The sequence below is a fragment of the Anopheles stephensi genome, chromosome 3, assembly GCF_013141755.1.
Source record: "Anopheles stephensi strain Indian chromosome 3, UCI_ANSTEP_V1.0, whole genome shotgun sequence".
Classification (NCBI taxonomy): domain Eukaryota; kingdom Metazoa; phylum Arthropoda; class Insecta; order Diptera; family Culicidae; genus Anopheles; species Anopheles stephensi.
In genome coordinates this window covers 66,936,184-66,949,126 of record NC_050203.1, presented here as the reverse complement: position 1 = coordinate 66,949,126, position 12,943 = coordinate 66,936,184, and the positions used below count along the sequence as shown (strand labels likewise).

The window sequence follows — 12,943 nt, the reverse complement described above, 5'->3', positions numbered from 1 at the left end:
TGCTTTAGTGGTAAAAACTTGTGGAAAAAACAGAGAATTTTCCTTTTTGAAAGAAAATCTTGCTGTTGATCGTTTTTCGGATCGTTTGGTGTTTGGAGTGAACTACCTCAGAGGCAGAGAACTAAGATAGAATGTCTTTTCTCTTGATTGCCTATTAAAGTTCTATCCAATTCTAATAAAATACCGTATTCGATGATAGAGTTTCTTCACTCAGTAGCGGATTAAATCCCTTGGAGACTCCAAAGCCTTTAATACTGGACTGACCTGATGAGGAAAAACACCTAATCCGTCAAAAATCAGTTTACAATTATTTAGTCCTATTTGAATCGTTCCTCTGTAACTATCATGTTACGTTGTATAATCAAGTCTAGTTGAGGCCTAGCTGGTCGTTAAGCCAAGAAGATCTTAACCATTTGTTGGAGCGATCATTTATCATAATAATTCGGTCTCCTTCTTCTTCGGTGGCTCTACAACCTCGAGAGGTCTCGGCCTGCCATTTCTGGTTTCCTGTGATTTGATTTGACCCGTAGCAAGATAGTACGGGAGTTCGATCTAGATGGGATTTGAACCCCAGTCCTGTAATGGAAAAAAATTAAATAAATTATTAAAAAATGCATGCCAGCATTACACCTTCAGATTGAAGCTTTTATTAACCAAACACAAATTCAACCCAATTGTAATCGGTACTTCAATTTTCACGTTCGGCACATAACACACATCCAATCGAATCGGAACAGAACACACATGACATAATTCATTTCACCCTGTAATGTGGACATTGCGGAACGCTTTCAAAAGCACCGAATGCAGGGTGAAAGAAAAACCAAACAGCAACGGTTTGGGAAAAAAAATTGCCATTAAACCACACTTCAGCTACACTCAATGTTTGCGGTTTATTTCCCTCCCAAAGGGCAATGGAATGGACACACTTTAAGCTGTGAAAGCAGAAACTTAAGCGTAAAGAAATTGGGCGAACCTGCTCACCACTCGGAAACGATCCCCTTACCCAGTCAGTGAGTATAAACCTAGTGGTGCGCGAGTACGATGATTTTCCTGCCAGTGTCAGCGACAAGCTCCCTACGTGATTGACTTTTTTTTCTATACACAGTCTCCATTTCACTTCCAAACCATGGCACCATAGTTGATGCTTTACGCATTTTCTTTGCTCCGTACAGGCGGCACGGCGAGCTTGGAACTAGAAATTTGGCACGTCCATAGACAATGTTTTCAGCCCGTTGGTTCGTACTATTTTGATAAAACAATACTTTTTCCATATCGGTGACGCATCCTGATGGTGAGGGGGGGGGGGGGGGATTGTTAGTTTTTCCCCAAAACTTCCGCATATGTACACACACATGTCAAATCGGTAAAGTTCGTTGCACAACAGCCTTGTGCTGCTTTGATCTGATAGCCAATTTTTGAAGGCTCTCTATTAAATCGAAATGGGAAGAGAAGGATGTTTAGTTTAACGGTCGTTTAAAATGGCTTAGTTTATTTAATTTATTTAAAGTGGCTAGACGCCGATTATGGTATAGTTTATGATGGCTTCATTTTTATCATATTATTGTTGTAATTTATGTTTTATTTCTCTTTTATTTTGTTATTTTACTATTTTTCTACTTTTAGAATCTTTTTTCTAAACAATTTTGCCCAATTGATGAGTTTTTACTTAAATTTTGAATATTGTATAAATATGTTTAGTTTAATTCTTACTGTTTGGTCCAGTTTTTTGTTAACTTTTTACTCAATTTTTTTTAAACGTGTTAATATTTTTATAGACCGACTGAGAATAGAAAAAAAAAGATATCTTCAAACGATGACAATCAATTGTGATGGGTGTATTATGTTGTAAAACATGCAACAATTCAAACAAACCAATAGCGTCTGTTTGCATTAAGCAGATAAGATTGGAAAACCCCTACTTCAAATTTCAAACGGGGTGGTATTATCCTTTTTATAGCTCGCATGGAAATGGGGTTCCCCATTTGTGGTCGCCTGAATCACACTTCTCCAGTATCAGCAACGATATTAACCGAACAAGTTCACCTTTCAGCAGCAGCAGCAGCACGTGCCCATAAATAGGCCTCATATTTCATGCCGCTTATGAACGATTGAGCAGAAATGCAATTTCGTGCTTACACCGACGGGAGGGGGGGGCGGGGGCTGGCGATTTATGCTAAACGAAAATTTAATTTCCTGTTTATCGTTAAATTTGTGAATGTTTCCAAACCCCCGTAATCGCTCCTATTTTGCGCGCCCTCGTGTGTCGACGAAAACGAAACACTCGAATAATGCACTCCAATCGATCGACAACCAAATAAATCCATCAACTGGCCACGTGGCCAGCCGGGAAACAAAAGGTCAACAAACTGTGGGTGTGTGAAAAGGAAGAAAGTAAACAAACGCACGGTGAAGGGAAAAATGTTGCAAAATAAACCAAACACAGCGTTTTACAAAATGGAAAAGCAATCAAACAAAGGAGAGAAGTGCATTTGCGCAAGTGATAGTGAGAAACAATCGAAACAGCTATTCTTCATGCACTTAAGAATAAGAATTTTGCCTTCGTTTCAAATTTCACTTAAACTACCGAAATTTGCTAAACTGAAAGCTATCGGCGACACCACACCCTGCTGTTTAACAATTCAATGTTGTCACGGCCTTCCATCATCATCATCGCCCAAGACATCAGATACCTTTAGGAAAACGGGAACCATTTCTTCTTCTAAAAGACTCCTACGTTGGTACTATGGCAACGTGCACAAATCGGCCTCAAAATTATGTTTTTCCTCCTATCCGTTCAAGCGTGGAAAAACAGAGCAACAGTGGATGGAACAGGCGTGGCAGGCGACTGACGCTTGTTGACACATATTTTCCTTGCCATTTGATGGCTTTATGAAACCGGAAGCCGTGGGCGACAGTCGTAGTCGATAGCCGAATACCGATTTAGCAACGGCTATTTTGAAGTACGAGTGTCGCGCTCGATGGCACATTAAATGGGGAAAGTTTTATTAGCGTGTCGATGCTCTTAATGCGTTTGTTTATGCAAAGTCCTTTAGGATTTCTTGTTTTTTTATTCTTTTTTGTTTCTTCTTGTTTTTGATTTCCCATCTTTCTCTTATTTTTGCTTTATCTCTTCCCGTTTTTATCTTCCCTTGTTTGTTTTGTTCATCTTTCCTTTTATCTTCTTTTTCTAAATCATGTAGAATTGTGTAAATTTTCGTATTTAGTTTGTTTCTTGATTATCTACTATTTTGATTAGCCAGGGGCACACTTCTTGTAAAAGAGAAACATTATTTATATTTTTATTTTACTGCTAGAGTTTTCCAAATGTCTTATCATTTTTTTTCTACTATTTTCGTTTTTCTTCTTTCGTTTTTCCAGTTTTTCTTAGTTTCTATATTGCTATGTTTTAAGTTGAATTCTTTCTCATTTTGTTAGTTTGCGAAGCAAAGAATTGCTTTTTCTTAGATCCCATTTCTATTTCTTTAAATCATAATTTAAACAATTCTTGCCAGTATTTTGAGTGTCTTCTACTTCTTTCTTGGCACTACAACCTCGAGAGGTCTCGGCCTGCCATTTCTGGCTCTCTGTGACTTGATTCTACCCGTAGCAAAGTAGTCAGCTCTGCGTACGGGTAGGCGGGTCTGGATGGGATTTGAACCCTGGTCCTGCCTAGTGAAGACTGGCGCCGTTATCGCGTCGACCACCGGACCACGTCGACCACAGATTATTCCTTATGTTAATATTCATCCCTTATTAAGCCTAGAAAAAAGCCTAGTAAATACAATGTTAAAACACAACCTATATCACTAAAAACAAGCCCTTTTGAACAATCTTTTCCCCATCAAAGACACGAGGCTGACCTCTTTCGTACACGTGGCGTAGAAGCTCAATCCACGGCAGAAAATTAATAATATTCCCACGAACTGTGTGGTGGCTGGTTAACCGCCACTATTCATCATCTACAGCACCACCAGCATCATATTCAGCTCCAAGCATGCTACAACCAACCAATTCCTGCCATACTTGGGACGCAAGTTCACTAACCGACCAGCAGCAAAAGTCGGTGGCAAATAGCTCACGCGCCGTGACAAAACCCTTCCCGGCGTGGTGGGGGGGTTCTTCTTTTTAACATTTGTGGTGAAAATTGCCACCGGGGAGAAAACCCACGAATGGTTCTCGTGCGGAAAAGACGTAACGGCAAACATTCCCGCTTGCCGGAAGCCACAAGGTGGTTTCGGCATCAAACTGTTGCATCAACCGAGGGACAGGGGGGGGGGGTTGCAGCCCGCTCGACACAGTGATCGACACTAGACGGCAGCGAAGGATCCTTTCATGCCTCGTCAAAGGATCGGGTCGGGAAAATGTGTCAACTACCGCAGGCTATTTCTTGTCCGTAACGCTATCCACCGGTCGCCCAGAAGGGGTTGGGCGTAATCCCTTTCGACATGACATTAAGCTACGGTTTAGAAACATTGTAGCTTTCCCTGTTGTAGGAGAAAAATTCACGCAAATAGCGATTGGTTGAGCGTTTAGTTTTGAAAATCCTCCAACTTAAAAAGCTACAAAATTGCCCCCGATTTTTCATGATTTGTGGTTGAGTTTTCACGCCATTGGTTCCCGCATACGGCCACATGAAGTAGCGATTTTTCCTTCGCTCAGAAAGCAAAAGGTTTTCCCGTGCAAACGCTGCTCAAGGAAGCATTACCTGGTTTGACACTAGCTGGCTGCACTTGCTGGAGTGACGAAGCGGAGAAAAAGGGACAAAACAGCCGGAAAATGGCAGAAGCCCCAGGAAATCTCACGTTGCACAATAAGTTGGAGGATTTCATGCAATCTTTTAAATGTACGCGTACTTTATCGTCATTTCTGAGCTTCGTCTTTGGGGTGATGCTATGGCCCCGGAACACCTTCTGAATCTCAATTACGCTCAGTTTTTCTTACATTTCTTAGCACGTTGGGTTTATTTTTTGGGGCTTCCGGTTTTTTTTACTCGGGGGTTGGTTTGAGTAGGGTGAAAAGCTTTTTCCTTTCCCTCCTGTTCATTGATGTTTAAAGCATGTGTCGGAATGCGCACGGTATGGCAAATGTATCGCTCGATGTATTGGATATCGATAGCACTTTCAGCTTTGAGTCAACTGTCGTATTAATTTTGTTACTTTTAATATTTTTAAGCAATTTTTTGTGTTTTATCTTTACTATATTTTCAATTCCAATTTTCTATTGTTATTAAAGTTTTTCTATTTTAATTTTTGTTGGTTATTGCTATCTATTATGTTTTAGCTTGTGTTTTTTACGTTTTCTCTCAATTTACTAAATAAAATTGATTTCTGAATCTTTTAAACGCAAATAAACGTATTTATTAGCTCTTAATATTTTTAACATAACTTGTAAATAAATTTCTGAAAGATAGCAATTTGTTTTAAGTCTTTTTTTATTAAATTATAAAGTTATTTATGTGTTAATTGAAATAGCTGTTCTAGTGTATTGATCCTACATTTCTATCATTTATGTTTTGTTGTGTATTTTTCAGCTTTGTTTATTGATGTTAAGAAGCATTTACCTGATTTTATAATTAACGCAGTGTTTTTATTCTTTTATTTATTGATTTATGTATTTATTTTTTTATTTATTTCTTCATTTCTTTATTTCGTAATTTATTTATTTATTCATTTATTTATTTATTCATTTATTTATTTATTTATTTATTTATTTATTTATTTATTCATTTATTTATTTATTTATTTATTTATTTATTTGTTCATTTATTCATTTATTTTTTCCTCCTTTTTTTAGTTTTTTTGTACAAAATATTTCAAGTATTGTTAATTTGTATGCTTTTTTGTGTGTTATGAATAATTTCAGCCAGGCTATGCTTCACGAAACAAAACAAAAACCATATCACTTTGGTGGCTTAATTGAAACGATAAACACTTTTCCCACAGTGCAATTATCAATACAAATAATCGAATACAGGAGAACACGGTGCAAAGTCATAAGTTAATGCTTTTAGAACTTCCTTCTCGAAGCAAAGCACCAACTCCTCCACATGGTAGGACAACCGATAAAAACGAAGCTTATGTACATTACGCTCCACAGTTTAGCACAAACATTAACGAACATAATGCCACCACGCTCATGCGTCGGCAGGTGTCTGGATGCATTAAAACACTCCTTCTTCCGCGGGGCGAGAAGAACCCCGCGCGTTGACATGTTTCCCCTTTTCCCGAGCCATTTTGCCCCAAAAACCCCAGCGGCGGAATGGCGGATTGAATTTAAGCGTGTATCGTAGTCAATCGTGGCACTTTACAAATGATATAAACGTGACTCGACGTAAAAATCGGAGCAGCATTCGCGGGCGAGGATTTCCGCGACGTCCCGCCAGTTCTGCGGTACGGTGCCGTGTGGGGAAAGTATTTTACGATCCACTTTGCCAAACAGCGATTGGCAGGGCATCGATTTTCTCCCATCGAAAAGGGTGCTCCCCCCTTTTTGCAGCGTGTCTCAAGATGCTCGGCCGTCCGGAATGGAGCGTGCACACACATACACACACACGCACATAAACACAGTAGGTCCTGGGAGAGTCCTACCGGGGGGAGGGTTTTATCTTGAGACGCGCTGGTTCATTGTTTTTATAGCTCCTCCACTCATACCGGGGCTGAGAATGCGTCCTGCTCCGTTTCACCACGGCACGAGATGCAGGGGAAAGTGTCCTCGCATCCTCCTTTATGCCAAGGAGGTTAATTTTTACGCCGCAAATAAACCGCACTAACCCCTTGGCACGAGGCTTGCCACCGCCAGCGAGTTCACAGAGCAGTTCGCACAGAATGGACGGCACGCGTCCTATCGGGCGGTTGCGATCTTTCCGTTTTAATAAGACTCCATAGAACCCGGGGAAATGCATCGCCCACGGAGATCCCTCGTCTTTACGGCCATCGCGATAAGGGTTCATAATAACACGAAACAGCAGCAGCAGCAGCAGCAGCAGAATGGAACCCCATAAATAGAACAGTGCCAGGGGCCGGAAGACAGTCGGCGGCCAGCAGCAGTATCATGCAACTCTCGATGACGCATCCGATTTTCTGGTCCCCGGGATGTTTGCCGGGAGTGTGAGATCCGTCCAATCGTAGAATCTCGAGCAAAGTGTGCTACTCGGCGTGCAGCGGATTGGAAGCCACGGAAGAATAAATCACGGGCGAAGATGTCGCCCCCCCGATGGCATAAATCAGATACGGCCACTTTCACTGTTCTGCGTGCTCTCCACTCGGCAAACGATACAGTGATGACAGTCGTAAAAGGAAGCAAAAAACCCGCTCTTTTGTTCCGAGGTTAAATCGGCGGCACGTAAAAATGCAAGTGCGAGATGGTTGGAATTTTTGGCGTAACGCTGGTTGGTCAGATGATCAATTGCACGGCGCAAGCGGAAAGTACGCTATTGTAGCATGGCCCCAAAGAAACTAAATTGAAGGAAGGACTTTAAATGGTGTAGGAATATCTGGTGAGAAAATTACGACCATATTGAACCAAATATGGGGCTCTCTTTAAATGCAAATTGCTGTACTAAGCCTGTGAGTGACTATTGTGTTCAAGGTAGTTTCGTAACTGTTTTGTTAAAAAAAAAATTAAAAAAAGGATTTCATTTACAATGTTGTTATTAGGAGCAAGAAGAGATTGTTAACTATGCAGCTCACAGTTGAAGGGACAGAGGTCCGGAAAAGGTTCCTACCACGATACACTTTGCCAGACAACAAAACTTAAAATTTCCGTTTGACGCTAGATTCTCGGAAGATCTCGGAGGATTGTGGTTTCTTCGACTCAAATTATCAGTAGCTATAATATAAGTTAAGAAAGGACAATGGAGAAAATACTACAATAGCGAGTTCAACGAGCTATACGATGATCTCACCAACGTGCAGCGAATTAGACTCGCCAGGCTCAGGTGGGCTGGTCACGTTATGAGAGAGACACCGAACGACCCAGCCCGTAAAGTCCTTTAAGACCGTTCACACGGACAGAGAAGGCGTGGTAGGCCCAAATTGAGATGGAGTGATGGCGTGGATACGTCCGCCAGAACGGCCGGGCTAACGGATTGGCAGACCGCGAAGCGCTTATATTAAACATTAGAGATTAACAGACAATCTCGAAAGGTCTGGTAATACTATTTCTAGTTTCTTTTCCGGTTTTCCATAAATTGATTTTACCCACAACTGGATAATCAGTCATGTACACAAGGAGACGGTTTAGGTGGGATTCGATCCCCGAACCTGCCTTTTTCTCTAGTATACTCTCGGATAATGTGATTGAAAATGCTTGGATGCGTCAACTGATTACTGAGTTGCCCCCTTGCGTACCCAGATTTGTTGCGATCATCACTTTTAGCTGAAAATCACCAACCATACCGTTTGATGCTGCCTCGTTTACTACAATGAAGGATCCGTACGCTCAACCTGACAACAGCAGAGCGCTGTCCTATTAGAGATTGCTTAGTCTGTAGGCTGTAGTGATGGCCACTACCTTTCGAGGGAATGGCTGTGGATATAGCCAGTAGAGCATCTGTTAACACGGAAGAAGTCTCAGCACCAACAGCAATCAGAGAGCGATCGTGAAGTCCTAGATAGCCTGTCTGACTGCTTACTTGTCATCAGGAAAATTTGAGCGAAGGCTAATGGGTTTCCTCTTCTTCTTTCACTCTATAACCTCAAGAAAGCTTGGTTTGCCTTTAATGACTTCCCTTCACTATATTGTACTATTAGCTCGAGAGTCAGTCCAATGTACGGGGAGGTGATCCAAACGGGAATCGATCCGCAGCTCTGCCGTGTCTAGGCCGTGCGTGTCTTTAGCTACTAGTAAAGCAGCTAGGTAATTGTGAACCTAACGCACTATGATTCAAACTCACTGAGTGAAAGAAACCATCGACATCCATCATTACAAAGCTGGCTAGCACTAATTTAATCGATGAGCCGTACAATACCTGTCGAACTAAACCCCGGGGAGAAATTGACGTGCTTAATCTATTGTTAACTACAAATAATGAGTGAACAAAGCGAGATAATGAGATGGAACTGTGGAGCTGTCCATTTATCCGACAAAGTGCTCACATTTTTGTTTTGTTGCTGGTCCTACACTACACTACTAATCCTACCTCGGTGACAAGTGTAGTGTGCACTCACGCAAAGCCCTTGCCAGCCTGTCTGCCTGCCCATTATTTATGACAGCTCCCAATTCATTAAATTTGTCATTTTAAATGCAATAACAATCAGATGACACGTTGTACTTGGCTTGTTTACAGCACCGGGAGCCAGCCCCAAAATTGCGCCGCCCAGAGCTGAATTGTACGCGTGTGTGTGTGTTTTGTCTGTTTTTATTTCGACCGTCCCATTCGCGCTTTGTTCTGACAACTGTCACTTCAAGTGCGAGTCGCGCGTCGTCCCAGCGTGAAATGATAAATGGGATCTGTTGGCTGCCGCCCCACAGCATCTCATCGTATGGACTGGACACTCTGGACTGGCCGCCAGAGTGGGCAAAGTACTTCCATACTTCCGCCCCAAACCCCATTCTGCCCGCCGCTTGGAAAAGTGATAAATAAGCCGATCACAACTGACACCACGTGCACGAGCCTCATTTAAATGGTGTTTCCGAACCGATGCACTTTTCAGCCGGTTAGTTGCACTGGTCGGTGCTGCTAATAGCAGGGGCATATGGGGGGGCCCCCATCCAATCGAAACCCATTCTCCAAACATATCCGACTTCGAATTCACGGCTGAAACTCGAACGGGGTCAACAACGGGCTGCATCGACCGCAGGGTTAACGGAGTGTCATTAAAACACTAAATGGTCCATTATTTGGACGTCAGGTTTGGGGACGTTTTTATTATCAACATGTTCCTCCCTCACGGCACACGCCAATTTGCCACTAATCCTCGGACGTGATTTCGAACCTTAAAGTCTCACAAATGTCCCATCAATTTATGATCATCATTCATCAACTGATTACCATTATTGGGCGCACGCTTCCGCTACGTTTTGTGATGCTGGGAGGCGATTATTTTTATACCACCGCTGCATTGCACTTGTTGCTGCCGGTGCCGTGAATGGTAGATGAATGGACCGAGTTTTAAAGTCACCCCCCCTAGGTTTCCATCCCAATCGGGTGGTAACCACAACCGCCGCTTATTATCTAATGACTGCAAGCCGTATAAAAGGGTGCATATGGTCGTAAAATCGGGTCGTAAAAATGGGACTCATCGAACGAGATCTACATACGCGACAGCTCTTTGCGCGTGTGTTTGATGGCTTCTTACGGCTGCGGCTAGAATCAATTGAGATTTATGTGATTTTAACCAAATTATTTGATGTATTGAAATGAATAAAATGCGCACAATAAAGCATGCGTTTTTCGGCGCTTTGCTACTGGATGCTGACGAAAGAACGAATCTTTGAAACCCTCCTGCTAATGGTCGTAAAGTGAAGCCCACATCTCATCCGCAGCAGGAGAAATGGTCTATAAATCATCCTCCACACCGCAACAACGGAGCTCTGGTGGGATTTTGTAAATGTCCCAATTGTACAATTATGCAATGGAGGGCCTTCTTTTGCTGGGCGAATGTGTGTAGATCAACTCATCTTGAACAACAACTTGTTGTGCATGAACTTTTCGCCACAAATTGTATCTAGAAAAGTTTGGATTTATTTGTAAATTATTAAATACAGTTCAGGTAACTGATTTTACACTGTTGATTAGCTGTTTAAAGCAAAAGCTTCACAGCATAATACAGAAAGGATGCACAGCGAGATTAGTTGAAATGGATTGGATTGTAAGGTGCTAGTCGAAACAAGCATAAAGAGCATCAAATTGGAGTACTATTGAGCCATCGCAGTCAAGAAATCTGCTTCCTCTTTCTTGCCCTATCGACTTCTTAGGTCACGCCTGCCAATTCTGGCTTACTAGACTTATTGATGCCGTATAGTTGGATAGTCAGTCCTCACTATAGGGGAACGGCCCAGCTGAGATTTAAAGCCCGTTCCTGCCGCGTAGAGTCCGGCGCCGCTGTCGCCTTTACTACCGCAGTCAAGGAATTGTTTTCACTGCAAACACGGCTTGTTCTTCCGTCCTTAATAATTGCCAGTTTCTAAAAAAATATCAGGTACATTAATACAGATACTTTGCAGCAGTTCAGGAGCGTTTAATTTGTATTGAAAAATGCTGAGACCCGATAAGATTTAACAATAAATTACGATAATAAATTGAGTTAAATGCACGAAAAGACCCGTTTCTGGATGGATTCTCAATCATTCTACCACAGACTGGAAGAAGAAACCAAAGATCCGAATTTATCAGTAATCGGATAACTCCTTTTTCAACCTGGCACTAGAGAGAGCCATCCGCGACTCGGGGGTGGAAACTTCGGGGACCATCTTCTATAAGTCAATCCAGATCCTGGCATACACTGATGGCAAAGACATCATTGGTTTGAGGCTCTCCTATGTAGCAGAAGCTTATCAAAGGATCGAGCGTGCGGCACAGAACCTCGGGTTGGCGATTAGCGAGGCGAAAACCAAAATGATGGTGGCACCACCAGTGGCCCTGCTAACAAACACTCATTTACGCAGGGGTGATGTACAGATAGGTGATCGCACCTTCGAAGTCGTCCAAAACTTCACCTATCTGGGTGAATCAAAATTCAGCACCGTCAACAACAATGATGTTGAGTTACGCGCAAGGGTGCTGGCTGCCCATCGATCATACTACAGCCTGAGGAAACTTCTCCACTCTAAATACCTGTCGCGACGGACGAAGCTGGAATCGTACAGAACATGTATAGTCCAAGTACTCACATACGCCTCTGAGACATGGACTCTGTCCAAAACTGACGAAGCCCTCTTAGCCGCGTTCGAGAGGAAGATGCTCAGAAGGATTTTTGGCCCCGTATGTGTGGAAGGACAATGGAGGAGCCGCTACAATGACGAGCTCTATGAGCTGTTCGATGATCTCACTATCATGGAGCGAATTAGACTCGCTCCCGTGGGCTGGTCACGTCATGAGAATGACACCGGACGACACAGCCAGTAAAGTCCTTTTAGGCCGTCCACACGGACAGAGGAGGCGTGGTAGGCCCAAATTCAGATGGAGTGATGGCGTTGATGCTTCCGCCAGAACGGCCGGGACAATGGATTGTCAGACGAAGGAGCTGGGCCGTAAGCGGTATCGAGGATTGTTGCAGCAGGCCAAGACCGCAAAGCGGTTGTAGCGCCTGATAAGTAAGTAAGTAAGCATATAGAAGATACAGATAATTGCAGGCATATACCATCAGAAACACTAGCGATCATCAGAATCTCTAAGGCTCTTACTGGCTCAGAGCAAATAATGAAGTAGTTCAAAAACGGATTGGGAGAAATCCAACAAACTTTATAAAATCTTCTTATTCGAGCTTGGGACGGTCCGGTTGCCGAGGCGAAAATGGTGCCGGGTTTTCACACGGACCGTGGTTCAAATCCTATCCAGATCGAATCCCCGTACGTAGGGATGACTACTTTACTACGGATAACATTAAGTCACAGAAAGCCAGAAATGGTAGGCCGAGACCTCTTGAGGTTGTAGAGCCAAGGAAGAAGAAGATGTGATGTAGCAAGGTAGGACCCAACCGTTCTAAACCGCTCAACAATAAGTGCTCTTCACATATGTATAATGAAGCCTTAGCTTCATTCATCTGCAGGACGTTGTCAAAAGATTTGGTCTAGCCCTTCAAACACTCTTCAGGAAAACTTAGTTCTTCGAACACAAATTTTATATACCTTTCAATTTCTTACACTTATTTCGAAAAATGTTAGTTTTTCATTTTAGAATCAAAACTTTTTCGTTTGGGCCAACAACAAAAAAAGGCAAGCATTCCCTTTATCGTCCGAAAACAACTTCTTTCTTTGCGCTCGGACATATCAGAATCCA

The 12,943-nt window shown here is 42.5% G+C and overlaps 1 protein-coding gene across 2 annotated transcripts in view; it reads right to left on the bottom strand.

Annotated features, from left to right (window-relative positions):
* LOC118511767 (solute carrier organic anion transporter family member 4A1) overlaps positions 1 to 12,943 on the bottom strand; it is a 55,840-nt gene that overhangs the window by 13,561 nt on the left and 29,336 nt on the right. The gene's annotated exons all lie outside the window — the stretch shown is intronic.